Raw genomic sequence first — 12,726 nt, 5'->3', positions numbered from 1 at the left:
CCCCATCTCTGTTCTTCCCTTGCTCATTCTCTCCCTTTACAAAAGCAGCCCCAGACTTCCACCCCCACCTTGTCTGCTTTCAGTCTTGCTGGCTCTCTTTCCTTCACCCCACTGTTGGGTCAGAAAGAGCCAGCGATCGATGCTAGCAATCTAACAAAGCTGGGGTGGGGAGGGGATGTAGGTGGGACCTTATGGGTTGGACCTGAGGCTTGGCAAAGTCTGATATCTGATTCCTCCCTAGAGAGGTAAGCTTTTCAACAGCAATTTCTTCCTGCCTGCTGCTGAGAGATAGCATTCCTTCCCGAGACCTCTAATAAGTTTTGTTCGCCAAGAGGACTGTTACTACCTGATTTTCAACCAACAGTTAGAAAATCTTTTGCTAACCATGGACAGCTCTGCCTCGCGACCATTAGGGAGACAAATAAATGGCTAAAGCCCAGTTTTGAAATATCTCTTTTTGCAATGATTGCATGAGACCAGTGAGAAATGCTGAGTGTATGGCGGGGGCAGGGGGAGCTAGGGAAGGGGACGGAGGTCTATTTATCCCCATTCTGGTCCCTGTTAAATTTCCACCTTCCTTGTCCCACCACAAAGCAGTCACAGACTAACATCGACCTAATAAGAAACACTGGTGAGTATCAGACCCACGAAGGGAGCAGAGGCGCCCACTTCATTTTTAAATTAGCCTTTCACTGCGACTCCACACTGCGGAGATTTGAATTCCCTGGGCGCTGTAACACATACCACATGTCCTCAGCTCTAACAGCACTGCAAGTATTAGAAGAGTTTTCTATAAGAGCATGCCTTTTGGGTTAGGTTTCAGTAGCTTTACCTTACAGATAGTTTCAACTCTGTTTTTGGTTTTTTTTGTTTGTTTGTTTTTTTGTTTTTAACAGCAGTAGTAAAAACACTGGAAGAAGATTTAGAGCCCTTAATAGATAGCACAAACCCTCCTGAACCTTCTGTTGCATGTCAATGCACAGTATACACAGTTAAACCTTTAATCCACACTGAACTATGATAGACACACAAATGGTTTCCAAGGAACCATTTTCTTCACCTCTGTCAATAGGAGTCTTAAAAATCTCTCTAAATCTATACCACATAACCATCATAGAAATCCCAGAAGCCATAACATTTAGAACTTAAGTCCTCAGAAAAGCTGTTTTAAACACATTATGTTTTGTACAACACAATCTTCACTGCTTTGAGAAATATTTTTAGCTTTTAAATGGGCACGAACAAGAATATGATCATCTCTCAAAAGGAATCTTGCCCATAATTACAAATGACTTAGAGGGTACTGATATTTTAAAATGTGCATGAAATCCTATAATTAATAACAACAACAAAAGCCTAAACAAATTTGCTTAATTAAAACCATAACTACAACAAGCTTTTGGACAAAATGAGTTTTCCTTAAGTTCACCTCTACATAACCTATAAAAGAATAGTCACTGGTATTTTAAAGTAATTCCTATGTTCATTTTCTAGCTTTAATCATTTGATTTCAAAGCAGTGTGACTTTCTTACAAAGAATTCTGGCAATCGGCATGAAATTTCATACAGCAGAAAGTCTATATTGAAGCCTTTACAGTATTCAAACTGACAGGAATTAACATCTTGATCGTGATATTCAAGTAAATATTCAAAAACAACAGAAACATGTAATTTTATGCTAAATAAAGGTAACAGAATTCATTCATTCAAAAAAAAAAATCCTTCCCCAAACCAATATTACACTCAACTATAATACATCAGCATTTCATCCACTGTCAAAGTCATCTAAATCTCAAAGGCCGAGATGAGGTCCAGGTAGCCCGTCAGGCAAGCATGACAAGGCACCAAGGACAATTACCCATTCTTGAGAAAAGTGATCTTTTACTTGCACCAGTGACAACTAGTCTCCTCATCTTTACATCAAGAGCAAACATATTCAGCAGCAAAGAAACCACTGGGCACTATACTACTCTAGTTCTCATATTCAAAGTTTCCAACACTCACAAAGGGAAATAATGTGTTATAAAAAGATTATGAAAAAACATTAGAGACACTATCCTGTGGGCTGGAATCTTTCTCATGGACTGAACAAATCAATGACCTTGGGATACGTATGTGTCTTCCCTGAAAATGTACCCCATGAACATTGTGGCATCCTGGTGTAAGAAGATCAACTTGCAGAAAGCCAGTTTCCTGTAATTTTTTTGTCCTCCAAATTGGAAGGTGAGTATAACTGGGAAGAGAGTAGGACAGGAGGTGAAGAATAAAAGGAATTCTTCATTAGCTCTACCCGTGGCACTAGGAGTCAGAAGTTGCCTTTATCCCTCGATCAGTTCCTTTACAGCAATAAGAAAGGAAAGTGGGAGAGGGTAATGTGAATGAGATTAGATATCTGAATGTTCTTTGGAGAAAACATACATGTTCATAAGAAAAACTTCAAGGATATCCCCTTTATCCCTTCAAGCACCATCCTATTAAAGCTCAGAAATGCCCATATTTCCATATCCTCTTAAAAAATGGACAAGAGACAAATTTTTACTACCTTCTTAAAACTACATTACCACCTCACCTCATCCAAAATATAAAAAAAAAGTACATTTATTAAAGCTCCTTTTTTGTGCCAGGCACTCTGCTAAGTTCTTTACATACATTATTCGTGATCCCCACTGAGCCAGTGCAGTACGAATTTTCTTGAAAATAAATAACTGTGGGCTCAGGCAGCTTAGGTAACTTAGCCATAGACACACAACTATTAAATGACAGAGGCAAAGGGTTGAACCAAGGTCTGACTCCAAAGTTCATGCTATTTCAGCTGGATAAACTGCTTCTCTGTTTCAATCAAGAGTGCATCTCATTACGTAATAAGTACATATCACTTCAGTGGGAGAACAAGAGAGTCAAAAATTGTAACTGTAATATGAAAATAGGCATTATTACCTTAATGTGGTTTGCAAATAACCTTTTAAAGGTGCCTAGTTTCCAAAATTAGAGCCTTTTAATCCAGTTCCCAGTGGTCGTCAGGGGTTTAAAGGATTGGCCATTAATATATTATCTAGTTGTAGTTTAAATCAAATGAGTTCTTCCATGGTCTCAGTTCCAGGACTTTTCTTTGGGAAGGTGTTTCATTTATGTATTGCTGTGACACAAACTACCCTAAAATAGTTTAAAACAAAATAAGACTTTTTTGTTATCTCCCACTAGTCTGTGGGTTTCCTGGGTAGAGCTGGGGGAGGGGTTCTTCTGCTTCATTTGATGTCAGCTGGGGCAGCTATCAGCTGGAGGTGCAACTGGGCTAAAACATTAAAGATGGCTCACACAATCACGGGCAACTGATGACAGGTGTCAGCTGAAGCCGTCAACTGGTGCACCAATGCGGGGCCTCTCCAAGTGGTTTTGGCTTCTCACAGCATGATGACTGGGTTCTGAGAGGAAGTATTCCAAGATGGAGCAAGCAAAAGCTGCTGGTCCTTTTAAAGACTGGGTCTAGAAATGACATAAGTTACTTCCACTGTGTGGTAGATCAGATTATGTGCCCCAAGGAGAGATATCACCTTAATCTGTGTTCCTGTGGGTGTGAACTCATTTGTAAACAGGACACTTTGACATTGCATGATCAGTTAAGGTACGGACTCATCTGTGAATAGGATCTTCCAAGATCCTAATTAGGTATGGCCAAACGGAATCAGTTTAGCCCTAATCCACATTACTGGAGACCTTATTAAAAAAACAAAAGTCAGAGAAAGACACAGCAGCAGATCAAAAACATCACCTGTGACAGGGGGCAGAGAGGCAAGCCAAGGAACCCCAAGGATTGTGGCAAGTCAGCACCAAAACACTACAGAAGTCAAGGAGAAAGCATGGCCTTGTCAACACCTTGATTTTGGAATTCTAGCCTCCAAAACCCTGAGCCAATAAATTCCTGTTGTTAAGCCAACCCCTTGCAAACAAAGACATACTACATGTTAACGGTTAAGTAGTCCCAGTGCCAGCCCAGATTCAAGGGCGTAGGAAATAAATCTCAACAGAGACAGTGACAGGAAATATGCAGTCACAACCAATCCATGGCACAGAAGGTAAGGGAAGTAAATGTTAATAAGTCAACCTAGGTCAAGAGGAGACATATCAAAATAAAATGGTATTTGGAAGAACAAGTTTAAGTACATCCACTTGTATTTCTGATCCACTTTCATCATATCCCAACTTCCTTCTAAGCCAGCTTTGATGAAGGAAAAAATTGTATTATACCCTCAAATTAAAAAATACTCAGATTTTTCTAATACTTCAATTCAAGCTAGGCTGTTCAGTTTTCTACTTGTATTATTTCTTTTATTTTCAGAGGTGTGTAGCATCGCTCCAGCAGATGGAAGGGGATGGTGAACATCATTTTGCTTTCAACTATACTACCCAAACTCATTTTTTCTTTTACATTTTTCCCTAATTTTTCACTATTTCACTCTTAAAATGTTATCTCTGAAAGAGTTTATCCTAGCTTCTAAATTTTATGGCTGAAAATGAGAATTTACTTCATTGTATCTGGTCACAAATACAACGATGATAGATCAAACAGATGATGATAGCAGTAATTTCCTTTTTGGATTGCAATTTTCAGAGACAAGTATGTAATAAGTTATAATTATTTAATTGGTAACAAATTATGAAATCATGATTTTAACAGGAAAGCTCCAAAAAGTAACGTTAAATATGCTGCTTCTATGAGAGGACAAAATGGATCTGTTAGATTATTTCTTCTCATCCAAAAATCATACCCCCAGCTCAAGTCTTAGCTCCTCCATGGAGTTCTTCCTGTGCTTCCAAATTGCAGACCGAGCCCTTGTCAACTGTATCATTCATCTGGGCACAATATCACAGTCGTATGTTGTTATCTATTCACATCATGCATACAGGGTTTAAGAATGCAATTTCTCTAAAGGCAAGACCATTAGCACCCGGTTGTCCAAAACCCAGAACCATGCTGTCCATTCAATGCATATACTTTATTTTGGTTTTAGTTGGGGCTGAATTACACAGATTATGGTACTTCTAATAAATTGATATGCTTTTGTCACATCCATCTCTCCATCTAAAATACCTTCTATACTACCATCCATTTTTTCAAATATTTAAAGGTCCAGTTCATGTATTTCCCCATTAAATTTCTCTGATTACCCCAAAGTATCCCTTATATGAGTCTATCTTTCTCTATGAATCTCTGTTATCCTAACTATGTTTAACTCTTAACTACCACAAATTCTTTCAGTGGATGGAAGGTTTGGAATAAACCAAAATTTAACCATTTTTCCTGTAATTCTTCTCTCCCAACTAAACAGAAAAATTCTTTGAGGGCAAATCAAATCCATGTGCTATTTGAGGTTCTTCTTAATTATTTATGATGCTAAATGGGTGAGATGAATCTCATTTCATCTTTCTGGGCAGGTATTTTTTTTCCCCATTTTGAGAGTGATTCAAGACCCTGATTATACTTTATTCTAAATTTCACAGTAAAAATGTTCTCTGAGAAGCCAATTTGACTTAATTTTAAAAATTATAATGTTAGGTACTGTATCAAGTGCTTGATATTGACTATTCTTCTGTGTTCCCATTTTATAAAAAGATGATCAGTTTGCTCTGGCACATTGTGCTCTTTATGACTTTAGATCCTTTATAACTCAAGATAAGTAAATGATCACAAACAATTCTGTTTAGGAAAATTTTTATTGTACGTGATAGTTACAGTGAGTTTATTTCGACAAAAACCTATTAATTTCTCACTTATAAGTAAAATCATTAGTTATATATGAACACAATATATTTTACTTTTAATTTTACAAGTCACCTTGTTTTAAAGAAAATTACATAGGGCATACTTTGAAACTAGAGGGAGTTAAAGGTTGAACAACATTATGAATGTACTAAATGCCACTGAATTGATCACTTTACAATGATTTTGTGTTGTGTACATTTTACCTAATAAGAAAATTACACTAGACATTCATCATGGGTCCAACTTCCCCAACATTTAATTTTTTAAAAAAAACCTGTTATCTCTGACTAGTTTTACTAGTTGCCTGCACTAAAGTAATGGGACTCTTATGTGTAGGTTCCTCTTTCTTCTACAAAGTCTCATTAGGTAATGTGGCACTGAATGTCTGACAATTATTAATTTAGTACAGACTCCAAATTGATATTGATGATGTAATACTTCATCCTAAGGACCCTAAAAGCATAAAGAAAGAAAGAATAAATTGACATGTCTTCTCTTCCAGAGAAGATGGCAGAATAGGGAGCTTCAGAACTCACTCCTCTTCCAAAAAACAGCAGTGAACAGGCAGAATGGTCTGAAACAACTGCTCAGGGGCTTCAGAGCCCAGGGGAGCATTGTACAGCATCCAAGAAAGAGTGAGACAAAGAGACTGAGACACTATAGTAAAGAATTGTGAATAAAATGCTCAATGGTGACTGCCAGTACCCAACCCCCACTCCCAAGGCTAGCTGCATGGGATCCAGTTCCTAGCTGGCTGCTGCGGATGGAGAGGGATGAGGACACTCTCTTCCCCAAGAATGGGTGAGGACATGGCCTGTACTGATCACAGCTTTTGATCAGCAAATTGTGATCGCTGAGTCCCAGCTCTGAGTCACAGATTTAGCCTTCACTGAACAGGGACTTCCCAGTCAATGTTTCAACCCCTCCCCTGACTGGAGCAAAGCGGTGGAAATTCAAAGGTGTGGGGATCTCCTTAGGGCTGTGGGAAGAAGTATGCTGCAGAGTGCCACCTGCTAGGCAGGCCAGGAAAGCACAGCTTCGGTGAGCCATCAAAAACACTTTTGGCGCTTTTCCTCACCTCTCCCCAGGGCTCTTTGGAACTGGTCTGTACCGTCTTCGTGGAGGATGAGAAATACTGATTGGGGAAAGTCCTCTCCAGAGTGACCCTTTTCCCAGAATTTACCCTCCAGGCAAAAACAGCTAGAGGCAATGGAAGGAGAGTAAAAAACAAGCTATACTGGCAAAACAGAAACAGGACAGATCAAGATCCCCAGAGAACACAGGAAAGGATGCTTCCCCATGGGGGTGAAACAATTGCACAGATGGTGCAATTTTAAAAATTGTACCACATACCCAGGGCAAGAATCAGATGAAGAAAAGCTGTAAAATGTGATCAGTTAAACATGGGCAACTCTAAAGGTCTAGAATAAGTTGAACCAAGTACCAAAGAAAAACCTTAACACAAAGCCAATCAATAATAAAACCCTAGACAAGAGAGAGAAACTGACCTTCTGAGTAAAATCATGAAGACAATCAGATGCCTAGGCATCAGCAAAAATTACAAGCTATACTAAGAAACAGGAAGAAATGGCCCAGTCAAAGAACAAATTAAAACTTTGGAGGAGGCAGAGCATTTGGAACAACTAATGAAAGATGTTCAAACAATTTTAGGAGATAAAGGAAAATATGGCTAGAGATAAAGGATATTAAGAAGACACTGGGTGAGCATAAAGAATTTGAAGGCGTGAACAGAGGGTAACAACTCATGGGAATGAAAGGCAACAACAGAAGAAATAAAAATACACTGAAGTCATACAACAGCAGATGTGAATAGGCAGAAGAAAGAATCAGTGAATTAGAAGACAGGGCAATCAAAATCTCACAGAAGAACAGATGGAGAAAAGAAAGGAAAAAATTGAGGTCTCAGGGAATTGAATGACAGCATGAAGCACACAAACGCTTCGCAACATGGGTCTCCCAGAAGAAGAAAAGGAAAAGGGGGTAGAAAGAAGAAATATATTGTCCCAGACATGCAACATACTACAAACAGAATAAATCCTAATAGATCTTCTCTGAGACACATACTAATCAGAATGACAAATTCCAAAAATAGAGACTCCTGAAAGCATCAATAGAAAAGTAATTAATCACATACAAGGGAACTGCAATAAGATCAAATGCCAATTTCTCATCAGAAACCATGGAGGCATAAAGGCAGTGGTATGATATATTAATGATACAGAAAGAAACTTCCAGCCAAGAATTCTTTATCCAGCAATATATTCAAAAATGAGGGGGAGTTTAAAATATTCACAGATAAACAGAAACTGAGAGAGTTTGTCAACAAGAGACCCACTCTACAAGTGATACCAAAGGGAGTTCTGCAGGCTGAAAGGAAAGGGCAGGATGGAGAGGCTTGGAAGAGACTGTAGAAATGAAGATCAATATATCTTTATCTGGCTTTGGTATTAGGCTTTTTTTATTCTTTAATGCTGGCTTCATAGAACAATTTAGGTAGTGTTCCCTCCTCTTCTATTTTTTGGAAGAGTTTTAGAAGGAAGGTTATTAAATCCTCTTGGAATGTGTAGTAGAATTCACCTGGGAAGCAATCTGATTCTGGGATTTTTTGATGTTTGATTCTCTCTTTACTTGTAATTGGTCTGCTGAGATCTTCTATTTCTTCTCAAATCAGTGTAGGTTGTTTGTGCATTTATAGGAATTTATCCATTTCATATAAGTTTTCTAATTTGTTGGTCTACAGTTGTTCTTAGTATCCTCTTGTGGTTCTTTTTATTCTGTGGAGTCAGTAGTAATGTCCCACCTCTCATTTCAGATTGTATTTCTTTGCATCTTCTCTCTGTTTTTGTCAGTCTAGCTAAGGGTTTTTCAATTTTATTGATACTATCAAAGAAACAACTTTTGGTTTTGTTAATTCTCTCTTTTTTTGTTCTCAATTTTTAAATTTCTGCTCTAATCTTTGTAAAAGATTTCTAAAAGAAATCAAGTAAGACCTAAATGGATGGGTGGACATTCCGGGTTCATAGACTGGATGACCAAATATCATTAAGATGTCAGTTCTACCCAAACTGAATTACAGATTCAACACAATCCCAATCAAAATCCCAATGCTTCCTTTGCTGAAATGGAAAAGCCAATTATCAAATTTATTGGGAATGGTAAGGGGTCCTGAATAGCCAAAAACATCTTGAAAAATAAGAATGAAGTTGGAACACTCAAACTTTCTGACTTTTAAGCATACTACAAAGCTACAATGGTCAAACTAGCATGGTACTGTCAAAAGGATAGATACACTGACCAATGGAATTGAATTCAGAGTTCAAAATAGACCCTCACTTCTGGGGGTAATAAATACTCAACAAGGTTGCCAAGTCCACCCAACTGGGACAGAGCAGTCTCTTCAACAAACGGTGCTGAGAGAACTGGATATCCGTATAAAAACAATGAACAAGGTTCCCTGCACCTCACACATTACACAGAAATTAACTCAAAATGGATCAAAGACCTAAATATAAGAATCAGGTCCATAAAACTCCTGGAAGAAAAATGTCAGGAAGCATCTTCAATAGCATGTGGTAAGCAATTGTTTCTTAAACCTTACACCCACAGCATAAGCAAAAAAGAGAAAACATAGATAAATGGGGCCTCCTCAAAATTAAAAACTTTTGTACTTCAAAGAACTTTGTCAAGAAAATGAAAAGGCAATCTACTCAATTGAAGAAAATATTTAGAAACCACATATCTACTAAGGGTTTAATATCCATAAAATATAAAGAAATTCTACAACTCAATAAAAAAAAAAATCCAATTTTAAAATGGGCCAAAGACTTGAACAGACATTTCTCCAAAGAGGAAAAACAAATGGATAAAAAGTACATGAAAAGATGCTCAACATCACTAGCTATTAGGGAAATACCAATCAAAACCACAATGAGGTACCATTTCACACCTACTAGAATGGCCATTATTAAACAAACAGAAAACTGCAAGTGTTGGAGAGGATGTGGAGAAACAGAAACACTCATTCACTACTGGTGGGAATGTAAAATGGCACACCCTCTGTCAAAGACATTCTGGTGGTTCCTCAGAAAGCTAAGTATAGAATGCTCATAAGATCTGGCAATCCCACTTCTAGGTTTATACCCAGAAGAACTGAAAGCAGGGACTCAAACAGATATTTGTTCGCCAATGTTCACAGTGGCATTATTCACAATCGCCAAAAGATGGAAACAACCCTTCTGTCTGAGCTTATATAATGCTCTAGTAAACTAATCAATTCCCATGCTGAATGGGCGGGGCCACACCTCCATGGAAATTATCTAATCAGAGTCATCACCTACAGTTGGGTGGGTCACATCTCCATGGAAACACTCAATCAAAGAATTACAATCTAATCAACACTAATATGTCTGTTCACACAAGATTGCATCAAAAATAATGGCATTCTGGGGGATATAATACATTCAAACTGGCACAACATTCAATGGAATGTTATTCAGCTGTAAAAAGGAATGAAGTACTGAAGCATGTGACAACATGGATGAATCTTAGAGACATTAAGTTGAGTGAAATAAGCCAAACAAAAAAGGACAAATATCATATGATCTTACCAATACGATCTAATTATAATAAACAAACCCATAGAGTTAGTATCCAATAGAATGGGGGTAGAGAAAGAGGAGCTGATGCTGAATTTGTGCAGAATTTCTATTTAGGTTGGCTGTAAATGTTTGGAAATGGATAGTGGTAATAGTGGTACATTACTGTGAGTGTAATAAATGGCACTGAATTATGTTGTTGAAGGGGGAAGTTTAAGGTCATGTAGGTTACTAGAATGAAAGTTAGAAGATAAAACATGTAACACAGTGAACCCTGTTGTGGATGATGTACTGTGGCAAATAGAATAAGTATAAGAATGTTCTCTCATGAAATACAGCAAATATACCACACTATTACAATTAATAATAGGGTGGTATGTGGGAAAAAATACACCTAATATAAACTATGGGCTATAGTTAAAAGTAATATTATAATATTCTTTCATCAGTTGTAACAAACGTATCGAACTAACACAGAGTGTCAACAAGAGGGTGGTATAAGGGAATGTTGTATTTTTTACATTACTTTTCTGTATATATATATAACCTCCATAAGTTAAAAACAATAATTAAAAAAATATTTTCTAAGTGAAAGAAACAAGACACAATGTACTATGTGTTATATGATTCCATTTATATAAAATGTAAATATAAATAAAATCATAGAGACAGAATTAGATTAGTGGCTATGTAGGGCTGGGGAAGGAAAGAAGGATTTAGAGTTGACTGCTATGGGGTATGGGGTTTTTCTTTTTTGGAGTAATGAAATGTTCTAAAATTGATTGTTGTGATGAATGCACAACTCTGTGATTATACTAAAAGCTATTATTTGTACACTTTGGATGGACTTTATGGTATGTAATATATCTCAACAAAACTGCTTTAAAAATGAGTTTTATGAGAAAATAAGTAAAGGTTTATATCTTTGTCTTGTTTTCATACTTGAAGTATCATTTACCATTGATCAACTCTCTCTCTTTTCCCCATTTAAAATATAGCAGAGATATGAGCTAAGAACTGGGGAAGCAGTCATTCTATATTATCCGTATTTTCCACACAGAGTGCTTTGGTATCAAATGTGTGATAAACTAACAACCAGAACATAAGCATCAATAGGGCAGCACTTGTGTCATTTCCATTGCTTTATCCCTCCCACCCAGAACATGTCTGACATGCAGAATGCACTGAATAATTATTTGTTGAATGAATGCATCAATATGGAAATTGCACTACAGAGGCATGAATAAATTATGGGAAAACATCTTAAAGACATGGACACACCACAGTTTTAATTGTGTGAATAAATTCAAATAACGTTAAATTATGATGTTTGTATGAATGTGTGTGCATATAATGTAAAAAAGGAAAACCAAACTGAAAATTCTCTCTATAATGATTACTTTGATATAATATGAATGGATGTCCATTCATAATGTTTTGTAGAGTACAACATGTTGGATTGGCTCCCTTGAACAATTGTCTTGGTTTTGTTTCATAAATATTTGTCATTACACTTAAGAGTAGCTCAACTAAGAGAATGTCTTTTGTTTGTTTATCTCTCGAATCTTATGGGAAATGTAGAATTATAAGGGGTAATCTGCATTTTATGCTACCATTTTACAATCCATGCACAATCTTATTTAAAGAAATTTACTAAGGATGTACTTTAGTGCAATAAGAGAAATCATGGTAGACATAGGAAATAAATACCTCTGATCACCAATGTCAATTTCATACAAATTCAGTAGGGTTTCGAAAATGTAAGTTCAACTCTGCTTGTTGGTTAACTCTCTAAACTGGTCCTTGAATTAATCCAGAAATGTACCAAATAGCACAGCATATTGCTCTAGAAATATTTCTGATTTTGATTTTTAAGTCTTCTGCTTCAGATAGAGAGGAACTATGGAGCATGCGATGTCGACAGAGGACAGCAATGAATTACTCATAAGAGAGTTACAGTCTACTCAACAGACTCTGACTAGTCACGAAAACACAGGTGTAAGATAAACCCTCACAATTTACTGGAATAAAGGAAGCTTGGGGAAGGGAATTTACTGAAATGCTCTGCATTTAAACATGGTCCAAATTTTTAACTGTGAGAAGACTTCAGTCAGAGTAAATATCTTACAATATACATTTTCCTTAGATTCTACACAGCTCTCTCTCTCCTTGTTGCTGATCAAAATGAAAATATAAAGTTGGAATTTGCAAGAAAGTGGGAAGGGGCAGGAATAAAAACCTGTGCAGTCTCCAGAACCGATTTTGCATTCTGAGTGAGCCACCTAATTGGCAACGCTGTAGTAAGGTCATAAGCCTCATGATGTTCACAGAAGTGGAAGTATCCCATTT

At 37.1% G+C, this 12,726-nt stretch overlaps 1 protein-coding gene across 13 annotated transcripts in view; it reads right to left on the bottom strand.

The window, feature by feature from the left end:
- NRG1 (neuregulin 1) overlaps nucleotides 1-12,726 on the bottom strand; it is a 1,140,254-nt gene that overhangs the window by 122,855 nt on the left and 1,004,673 nt on the right. The window lies entirely within an intron of this gene.

Source organism: Choloepus didactylus, chromosome 3, assembly GCF_015220235.1.
Source record: "Choloepus didactylus isolate mChoDid1 chromosome 3, mChoDid1.pri, whole genome shotgun sequence".
NCBI lineage: Eukaryota > Metazoa > Chordata > Mammalia > Pilosa > Megalonychidae > Choloepus > Choloepus didactylus.
Note: the sequence above shows the minus strand (reverse complement) of the source record. Positions and strands in the feature narration are given on the sequence as shown.